At 33.6% G+C, this 11,421-nt stretch overlaps 1 long non-coding RNA gene across 1 annotated transcript; it reads right to left on the reverse strand.

The window, feature by feature from the left end:
- LOC136821729 (uncharacterized) lies at positions 1–11,112 on the reverse strand. Its single transcript, XR_010848798.1, has 3 exons — positions 11,028–11,112; positions 1,340–1,406; positions 1–632 (listed from the first exon to the last, which is right to left on the reverse strand). It is a non-coding gene; the product is annotated as an uncharacterized lncRNA (long non-coding RNA).
- Positions 11,113–11,421: the final 309 nt, after the last annotated feature.

Consider the following 11,421-nt stretch of genomic DNA (forward strand, 5'->3'; position numbering starts at 1 on the left):
ATACTTATAATTTTTCCAGCATCAACGCGAATATCATAGTCCTTTCCTTAATAAAGTAATATATCTTTAGTATCTTTTGTTATGATCCAAAATCAAAGAGAGAGGTTGACTTGGTTAAATAACAGTTTGAATTTTGCATTAATCCACATAAGCCCGAACGGAGATCTCTATCGCTTCAAGAAAACACATGATTAGCTGTGGTGAAAAAAAACCATCGATACTTATCGTTGATATCGCGAAACTGTCGATAACCATCTCGTAATGTAACGCGTGTAACACATGTAACCATAAAAACTTCTCTAAAATGTACTATCCTATGATAACAATAGCAAATGTACATATTGCTCCAATCGCAAATGGTTTTTGGCAAACGATTGGGAGTGCAGCCGTTTAAGTATCAATGTATTTCGAAAATAAGTCATCTTTGAAAATTCTGCCATGCGTATTTTGTTATTCGTCTCCATAAATATTTTCATTTCCAGAATGGATCATTATTCGCAAACAATATGCATTCGAAAGCCAGAAAATTTTTCTAATTAAAAGTTCTTTCACGACATCTTCCATTGGTTTTGCTACACACAATAAATTGAACGGTCAAACCCTTTACCAATACCATCTATAATTGTCCTCGCCTAAAGAAAGAAACAAGGAAAAAGATTACGAATAGGAAACAAAATATAATTTTCAAGGAGTTGCAAGGATCCAAAGGCAGAATCTACCCGGACCAAAGAATCCAGCAGGTATACCTTTCTTAGTTTGGGAGTGGACACGAATTCAAAATGAAAGAGTGATGTCATTTGATTGGTTGAAACACTTTAAAGGAACATGCGAGAAATGAAAAATTCCAGCATATTTCGTCTTCGATTGATTGATCTTGATTTGTAATAGTCCGGTGATTTGAGAGATATAAGCCGTTTCAAGTCGAAATGGATCATGGGTAATAATGACTGATTGCGCCTCCATAATGGCTTCCCGTTGGCTAGACGCTAAAATCTTAAAATATTTTCAAAACTTCGGACCAATAGTAAGTCGTCAATAGCGTGCAGTGGTCCTGATTACCCATTACGCTTTGCGACTGTGAAATGACCTATTGAGACCAGAGTTTTTAGGGAGTGTAAACATTTGGAGAGTGGCATTCTCTTGAAGAAAAGTTACTCTTAAAGTTCTCATGTGCCATAATTAAATTCAATTTATTACATTGATTATTAAATCATACGAGAATTTTCATTTTTTTTATCTACGTAGCCAATTAAATTTGTTGTTTTATGTTGTTTTATTAAACAACTAATCAAATTGGTCTCGCCTAATCTACAATTTTCAATAAAAAATTCCAACTCACAATGAATGGATCATGTGATGAAAACACGTGACAATCGAATGAATCAGCGAATGAACATGTTGTGTTCCTGGATATAAAAAAAAAAGAGAAAAAAAAATTACATAGATGGCTCTTTGGGTGTTTGTCATCATACCAAGCGAATTTAAAGGACACCAACCTTGTTCCCAGCGTATTATCGGCTTATCAATGTTTACTTAGCGTTTGAGATTAAAGGAATTCATTTGCATTGACGTCAAAAGACAGCCAACTTTCTACCCACTTTATTTACAATACAGGGGGGAGGGGTTCAAATCATTTTTTTGTTTTGATTTCATATCATGTACGTGAAAAAAAATCAAGTGAATTAAATTTGATTAGTTAACAAGCGATACTTTTATGGACCTACCTGGTAAAACATGTACATTTAACTATGAACATTATAATGAAAGAATGAAAATTTAAGGCAGCAATAAATTCTTTAAAACATGAAAGGTATAAATCCACAGAGCATAAAATCTTGAAAGAGACAGTGTTTATTAAAAGCAAAAAAATACTGACACTGTAAACAATCGTTCAGAAATAAATTAAAACTGAAGTAAGAATAAACTTGATTACATTTTTCAGTTTTCATTTCATCATAGATTGCGATTCATGTGGCGGAGTTGGGGATGGGGAAGGGGGGAGCAATAAAATTACAAACTCAATTCTATTTATTTACAAAAGTCCTATATATACATTTTACATTTAAACAAAATATACATTAAAATATACAGATGAATTACCGAATTTTTAATTATCAATTATGAAAATTCTAAGAGTATGGAATGAGGTTAACAAAAATAGCAAAGTGATCACTGAAAGGAGATGGCATCCACCCTGCTGCATCGGAGCAATTATTTTGGAAGATGAGATCTAAAATATTTCCATCGATATGAGTGGGATATTGACAACGCTGGTGAAAGATATGCGGTGGTAATAATTCATTCAGATCATTTCTGTTATCAGGCAAGTTTGAAATCACCAAGAATTACTGTCGAGTATGTGGCAACATCAATTTGCTGTCCAATTTGATCGAGTTCGATTTGCAGCGACTGTATAAACAAAGGAATTGAACTTGCCGGAGGTCTGTAAATTAAAACGAGTAAAATATATTCACCATTGACCATGACCAAAGACGGAAGTAATTCTATGTTACTAACTGTATTTAATAACTGAATTATTTGAACATGATTCGTATCATAAGTTATTGCTAGTCCATGTTCAGTTTGTTTGTGTAATGTTTTCCAAGTAGATAAGTTTGGATTATCCTCTACCCTTTTGGCAGTATTTCTACCAGTTTCTGTAAAACATAGCAAGCAGCATGTAGAGGTGTAAATTTCTTGAGATAGGAAATGCTCAATATGCATATTCCATGATCTAATATTGAAAAGACACAAGTTTGGACCGTGCATTCTTTCCAACGGATGAGTTAACAATAAAGCCTTATTCGATCTCATTTCCTCCATTGCTTTTAGGGCCTTATTATTTACAACAATATGTTTTTCAGGCTTGAAATTCAATAAATGTATATTGTTACTAGATGTGGCACGAGAAAGTAGCGTGTATAGAAGCCCTGGTCCAACTGGTGTTAACCCTTTCCCACTTCTAGTTGATTGATCTAAATTCCCACTAGCGTATTCCAATGTACTACCTTGTGCTTTGTGAATCGTAGTAGCAAATGCAACAATCAATGGGAACTGTTTTCTTGTAATTTCAATGTCATTGAATTTAAAAGTTTTTGTTTCTGGGTAAATAGGAACGCATGATTTGTATTCATATTTTAATCTCGAGTCTTTCAGTTTGTTACCAGATGAGGGATTGTCAAATTGAACCAATATCATACCTGAGGGTTTGTTGTTTCTAAGCCCTTGAATGTATCGAACTATCCCGGTTGAGCCATTAATCAATTTATCTTCAACATCTTTGTTGATTGTGAGCATGACTCTAGCTCCACACCATATCGTCAATTCCTTTGGTAGCCCTGCAGTCTCATTGATTGGCATATCTTTCTTTAAGCTAACTTTAGTTCTTGACTCATCTTTTGCTAAAGAGGTATGTTTATTACCCCATTCTTTACATTGTCTCAAGCAAAGAGAATTTTGCTGATCTTTTAGTCGGTTAGTTATGTACATTTTCATGAAATTCTCAGGCCATTCAGTTGTATCAGTTTGTTCGAAAGATGAAATTTTTTCGATATCAGCTGACGTATGGATGGTTACCTTCACGAAGCCTATTAAGTAATTCAGCGAATTCGGAATCTCCACTTTGTCTAACTATTTCCTCTAACTCGTAAAGTTGGAATTCGTCCCATGCGAATCTTAAACCTTTTGGGTCGTATATTGAGTTTTGACCAACAGGTGTCAACTGAAAAAAGTCTCCAATCAATAACAAGGAATGCCACCAAACGAATCTTTATTTTCTTTGATATTTTGCAATCTTAAATTCAAATCATCAAAACTTTTGTCACCAATCATAGAGATTTCGTCAATTATAAGAATCCTTAAGTATTTAAATTTACTCTCAGATTTTGCATATTTGAATTGCTGAGTGATTTATTAATAACGTATGTCCCCTTTCCATATATCGGTAGTTTCAACACTGAGTGCAAGGTGGTTCCGTCAATGCTTGCTGCTGCTTTACCAGTTGATGCAGTTACAAGAACAGATGGTTGTGTGTCACAATTTTGACCAGGCTCTTTCAAGATCTTTCTCAACTGTTCAGTCAAAGCTTTTACTAAGAAACTTTTTCCAACACCTGCACCACCACTTAATAGAATTCTAAATGGGTCTGGTTTTTCAAGGGAATTGTTTTTCTCAGCTAATTTAAGAGTCACGACATATTTAAATATGTAATTAAAAATTAAAAAAGTTTTTCTGTTTTTCGTTAAAATTAGAACACATATTGTAAAATAAATCACGCGGCATAGCAGGATTTTGATTTGTCACAGTAAAAGGTATCAAGGGGTTCTCATTCGATTCATCATTAGATTCCTTGTCTTGATCAAAGTCTATCAAATCTGGATGAAATACACCATAATCGTTGCCTTGTTCATCTTCACTGCTACTTTCTGAGTCAGAGTTATCATAAACGGGTATTTCGTCCAGGTCTATTTCATTTGGTTGGTTAAAATTAGAATCATGTTTTAAAATGTTTGGCATAATCACCTCTTCAACTTCAAAGAATTTTTCTTCAAATGTTGCACAATCTCCTTTAATGGTATCTTCATTTTCCCAAGGCATGTATAATTGGAGAAGTACAAGGTAGTAATTATTTCTATCTTGAAGTTTACTAACTTTATGATATCGGATTACACACGCGCGGCTTCTTTTTCTCATTTTCCCCATGCCATTTTTCAATGTAATTGTTTTGGATAATTCAGCATTAATCTCGATAGTTTCTGTTTCATTGTCAGATTCATTTACTTCATCTTCTTCTTCATTTTCGTTTTTCTTTGGATAAGTATACGTGGAAGCAAAGTCAGCATAGCACATGTCTCTTAAGTTATTAGGACGATTAGCATACTTGTCAATTAAATTCTTTTTGTAAACATTTTTGGACTCTGGATCGAGTTTAGCTAGCTCAGATGGATTTTTTAACATCCTTAATCGCTTTTCTTTTGGTCCTGATGGAATATATTCAACATCAATATTCGAGGTTCGCATCTTTAAAGACAGAGTCCTTTTTATCGCTTCATGAGTCGATACTTCACGTTTAGTCAAAAACACATTTCCTATAGCACGCAATTTATCTTTTACAGCTTTTCCAGATGCCTCTTTGTGTGCCTTTTTCATAAGTTCACTCATATTTCTTTCTGGTTTACACATGTAAGAAGAAGTAATATACGCTAACACCGCATACATATTTGTAACGTACTGAATGTTCATGTTTGATTGTAAAAGGCTAATTATGACAGTATTGTATGGGCCGATGTTAGTTTCATGAGGTTTCCTTTTGTAAATCACAGTCAGCTTTCTTTGAACTATATCTAATGCAGAGAAATATTCATCTCTTGAAAGATCACAAGATAATAATAAATCATCAAGAGTAACACTTTCAAGATCTGTACTGCAATTATTAATTTCGTCAAGTACCTTATCTAAAATTCTTTTGCTTTGTCTATACTCATTTTTATCAATGTATTTTCCACGTATAATACGAGTTTCTTCACAAGGTGGCCAAGGTGCTTTAAACCTACATCTTGATCCACTTTTCTTTCTACAAGTAAATGTGTGATGATGTTTTTGAACTGTGTTAACTAGATGATAGAGCTCAGGATATTTTTCTTTATCCGGTAGCTGACACGTGATATATTTGTCAATGAAATCTATAACCTCGTTGTCTTTGCTACTGTCTCTCTCATTGATTTTAGGCGCATCTTTAATATGGACTTGTGAATGGACGTGTTCCAGCCCCGTACGATGTTGAAATTCTCTTCTATCGTCATAATTTAAAAATCTGTCCTATTGGATGCAAGCCGCTCATGAGCATTTTTGGAAAAACTTTATTGAAAATGTGATCGATTTGTCTGGCTACTGTGACAGGGTTTCTTTTTAAATATTGAACTTTTTCACTCCAGCTCATATTATTCACCTCTTCATCTGTTAGAGTTTCTCCGTATTGTGTAGCGACTACTTTGATAATATTAGTCCATTTAAATAATGCTGCACTCCATGTAAGAAAGTATGTGCTAGGTCCAAACACACGACATTTAGCTAAAACATCCAACATCATGTTATGGCACCACTGTGGAGTTCCTCTAATATTCTTGAATGAGTTTTGGAAAAATTTGGTCATCATTTATCATTTGTCTAACGTTATCAGGGTTGGTCAATGATCCTGCAGAAATATCACTTTGAAAGTGTTTTTGCTGTGAAAAACTGATTGCACTAGCAACATTCGAGCTTTCCGTCCAATGCAAAGAATGAAATATGTACTGAGGATCTGAAGCAAATCTATCATCTGACGATTTCAGCCTGGCATGGACATATTTTATTGGAGTTATATTCCTATCTCTAGGCGTATTGAAGTAATTCTTAGCATCAGGATAATGCCCTGGAAAAGCTAATGCTTCCCAATCTGGTTCAGAATAGAATGACACAGGCAATTCGTTTTCGCACGGTGCAATATTGACAATTTCATCAGATGATATAGGGGTGGGTTGTTTATGAGCAATCTCAATAGCTTGTTCTGAAGTAATATTTGCGCCTTCAATTTCATACATTAGAGTTGGCTGGGAGGAATTGTTATCTTTAATTTGTTTTTCGTGATTTTTATCATTGCCTTCAATGTTATCATCACTATCACTTTCATCATCTTGCTGAGGTTGTGCATTTTTATCAGTAAGTAGTGACCATAATTCAGGGTCTCTTCTTAAACTTTCATCTTCCCATCTCGCATTAGGTACAACATTTTCATAAAATTTATTTATTTCAACTAACTTTTCTAAAGCTTTTGTAACAAATGCAGGTCGGATATTTTGTTTATTCACATAGCTTTTATCTGTAAGACGTCGCTTTAAAGCAAGTGATATTAAAAATTCTTCACTGCAAACTCTTGGTAAAATCTTTTGAATTTTGTCTAGATTTGCCGGAACCATTACGCACTGTCCTTTGAGACCTTGCTGCCCACCTTTATGTTTTGGTACAATAAACATGAAGGGAATAATTTGCGACACAAGCATCATTTCTATGGGGCACAAATCATCTAATTCAGGAATTCTTGTAGACAGTTGCAAATTATTTGCTTGAGCCTGCACTGGTAACTTTTCTTTTTTTATTGCTTTATCACATGGGTGGCAAATCCAGTATTTTTCTTCTGAATCACAATGTAAGTTGACAGCATCACATTCTTCAAACATTGGTAAGCCTTCATATTCTTTATGGAGGAACCGCTTGCCGTTTCCCTTGTACTCCCATTTTAGACATATGTGACATTTGTTTGTCGGGCCGTTTTGTGTAGCTGTTACAAATTTTTGCTTCACGATTTCAAAAGCTTTGGTTAAAGTTATCGAAGGGTCAACCATGCTTGATCTTTGAACTTTATCAAATTCTTTTTGTTCCTCTATTTTGCTAAGCTGTCGAAATTTCCCCTTTTTTATCCGATTATTTTTTTTAACACTTTCTTTTTCAAAATCATTTTGATTCTCCCGCAAATTTTGCATTCTTTTCCGTGCAGATTTTTGGTTTTTTTTTTTTTTTTTAAATCATTTTGATTTTCTCGAAAAAGCCTTTTCTTTGATTTATCAGATTTTCGACTTTCATCTCTTTCAAAATCATTTTGATTTTCCCTCAAATTTTGCATTCTTTTTTGTGCAGATTTTTGGCTTTCTTTCTTTTCGAAATCGTTTTGATTTTCTCGCAAATTTCGCATTCTTATTTGTGCAGACTTTTGGCTTTCTTTCTTTTCTAAATCATTTTGATTTTCCCGCAAATTTTGCATTTTTTTTTCGTGCAGATTTTTCTGGCTGAATCAATTTGAGTGTTATCAAAATTACACCGCATTTTCTTCATGACAGATTTATTCGAAGAAACTGTTAGTTTACGTTTTCTTTTTACAGGTGTGGTGGAAATTGACTCAGACGGGTTTATCGTTGTTTTTCTGCTTTGTCTTTCTAGCTCTAAAACAAGAGATCTCTTTATCATGACTTCAGGATTCAACTCATTATTATCATCAATTTTTGAGAAAAAAGAATTTTGATTTTTTACTTCGGGAGTGTTGTTTTCAGCTACATATTGTGTGGTTATATTTGCTGTTGGGATATTATCTTTTGAAGAATTGACATTTGGTTCAATAAAAAAATCTTGACTCGAAGGAGTAATCGGTATTATTTCGGTTGTTTTTCTATAGATCAATAAGTAAGGAACAATATGGTCATTGACCGTACATCTAAATACATTATTTCCAATAGCCACAACACGCTCATCGTCAACTGAATACCACATTTCTCCGTATCTTACAGCTGCAGTGTAGTGACCACTATTTGCAGTATTCCCATGGTGATAAATAATGGCCTGTAAATGAAGTTTCCCTATAAGTACATTTTCAATGTCCGTTTCGATTCTTAAATTTGGAGAGCTAACTTTCTAGAGGTGTTGGTTAATCGGTCGTAACCAAAAATGAGTAATTGAATGATTAAAGTATCTGAAATGTTGTACAAAGTTTTGGCTTTAGTTGCTTTTGTTCTAACAGGGCAAGTAGAACATTCGTACAGCTCATCGAGAAATTCCCCATTTGGATTGTTGATACGTCTAGAGATTTCTACTTCGATTGAATTTTCTTTAAAACGATTAGGGAATTCGATATGGCATACGGTATCGTATAAGGATCTTTCAGAGGCTTTGAAGCAAGTTTGACATAATATAGATTCTAAAAATGATATTTGGAAAATATTTTCGGGTACGTTATTATTAGCATTGAAAGGGTAAATGAGATTCACAATGTGCATTAAACATTCTTCAGCGTCAAATTGTTGTCGTAGGGCAGGGTCATAATTTGGTAACTCGATTGATGAAATAAATTTATATGTTTCGATTGTGGTAGCAGAATTTTCCATCACTAAGAATAATTCTTTAACTTTCAATTTAGCAGGGTTGTTTGTATCAAGATGATTGACAAATTCTCGAAAGCTATCGATTGAGTAAAGTACTTGGAGGACTGAATTAAAGAAGCAAACATTTTGCTGTAAATTTTTCAACCCTAAAGGTGATTTTCCTCTCAATGGTAACAAGCTACTTACACGTTCTAGATTCGAATCATCAACTTGCTTCACTTTTCTAGGTGTCCCCTTAAAACCCTTTTTCTTTTTTGATGTTCCTTTTGGTCTCCCTTGGCTTTTCTGAAATCTTTCGTCAGCCATCTTCAAAAAATCGAACTCAAACAAAGTTTTAGATGTAATAATTTCAGATTTCGTAATTTCAAGTCTCGTAATATCAAATTTTGTAATGAGCGTAATGAGCGTAATGACAGCCAACACTAAGGTTGGCAACTGATTTAATAACCTCTCCACCGCTTTATAGGTGACACCAGGTATAAATCAGTAAAAAACTAATTACAAAAGATAGATATAAATGTTGCTTTTATTTGCTTTTTTATTTATTTTTTTATGTTTTTTATTTTTTTTATTTTTTTTATTTTTTATTTTTTTTATTTTTTTTTCTGTTTTTGATTTCTTTTTCTTTTTTATTTTATTTTCAATATTTTTTTTCAATATTTAACAACAAATTATATCTATCAAATTTCCTAATAAATTTGTTTTTTTCTCTCTTCTTCTCCTTCTCCTTCTTCTTCAGGTGACTTCTGTCTTTGCACAGGCTTTGCACCACGGTAATCTTCTTTGAAGAATGTCAGCAGTTTTTGCAAATAGCAAATTGATTGGAAAGTTGTTTGTTTGTGTTTGTATTTTTCTTGCGACACTGGAATTTTAATGAAATCGCCTATTGTGGTATTGATATTTTCTCTTGTTGTTTAATATTATTTGGTTTTTATGCTAAATAAAGATTGAAAAAGACTATATTGTAATGAAATATTAAGGAGACGATGAGTGATCCGATAGTAATACTTAATATCACTCTGTTATTTTCAATGTCTTCAATGGTTGATCTGATTGATTAGAAACTTTTAAAATTCATAACAGTAAAACACCAGAAACATCTCTCTTCCACAACGCGTGTCTCAGTGTCATAACATAACACAAGCTAACACAAGAAAATATTTTCAGGAGACAAACTGAAAAAAATATGCAAGCGAAACCTCTCTCCTCCATAGAGACTATTCATCCTTTTGTCTTATATTAATATTAATTGAATGGAAAATATGTCGTACCGGTGGAGATTTTGCTTTCTCTTTTTCTTATTTACAAAAACGCACACAATCGGTCTGATTGAAATGATAAACATTTTTTTCTCATCAAAATAATACGTAATTAGTTAAGAACATTGATCTATGCTTATGAATAGTGATTCTTATAGCTACAAATTCATTTTTTGAGCCAAAAAAATTTTTCTATTAAAATCTGCTTCAGCCAACTTTTGAATGTGGTGGTACCCTACTTTTATGCAAAAAATCAAAAAAATCTAATGATAAAATCTCGAGAAAATCACAAAAAACCCTAATTTTAGACATATTTTGGCCCAAATTAACCCAACATAATTTTTTCTCGAAAATCGGGCTCCGTCACATTCGAGGGTTTAAGGCTATCTATCTTTGTGCAAAAAATCAGAAAAAACTAATGAGCCAATCATGAGGAAAGCTAATAACTAACGAACGAACAGACGAACGGACGAACGGACAAAGGTTAATTTATAGGACCTCCACCGGGGTAGGTCCAAAAACTGAGCTCGTTAACATTATTATCCAATTAAAAATTTTGTTACTTGAAATTTTTTGCGCGTCACTTACGCGAAATCAAAACAAAACGTTAATTTGAAACTCGTGAAATAGAATAGGCAGGGAAGAAAAAAAATAACGGGGCCCCCAGCGGTTTGCGTGAATGGGCTTTTTCACTTGCGTACGTGAATGCGTGAAAAATAAAACAATTTGCGTGAATTGGAAAGCTTTGCGTGAACAAAAATTGTGTGAATTGCGAAAAAAAATAGCGTGAATGCGTGAATTTGGGAAAAAAATTGCGTGATTGCGTGAATTGTAGGTCCGCTGGGGGGCCTCATTAACCTACCCAGCTATGAAACCAAATATGTTGGTTTGATCATCTTTGATACCGCACGAAGAAGTCTCCGTATACGAGAAACGACCTAGCACCTAAAAGAGGTAAAAAAAGCTACATCGAGACTTATCAACATTAAACAAAAAATCCTGTTACAGTTTCCAGTTCAAACAATTTTCAAAGTACCTTATTACACAAATATTACTAGAATTGAAAAATTTCGTGTTAATAAAAACCCCCTTAATTAAAACCAGCCAGTTTCCTTGAGAAAGCAGAAAAATCTGTGTTAATTTCAGATCGTGCAAATTTCAAGGCCGTTAAATACTTGCCTAGTAATATTTGTGTAGCAAGGTATCTTAAGATAAGACGCATTATCCGCAATCGACTTTTTGACTTACTTGAAAGA

The sequence above is a fragment of the Clytia hemisphaerica genome, unplaced genomic scaffold (assembly GCF_902728285.1).
Source record: "Clytia hemisphaerica strain Z4C2 unplaced genomic scaffold, Clytia hemisphaerica genome assembly, whole genome shotgun sequence".
NCBI classification, from domain to species: Eukaryota; Metazoa; Cnidaria; class Hydrozoa; order Leptothecata; family Clytiidae; genus Clytia; species Clytia hemisphaerica.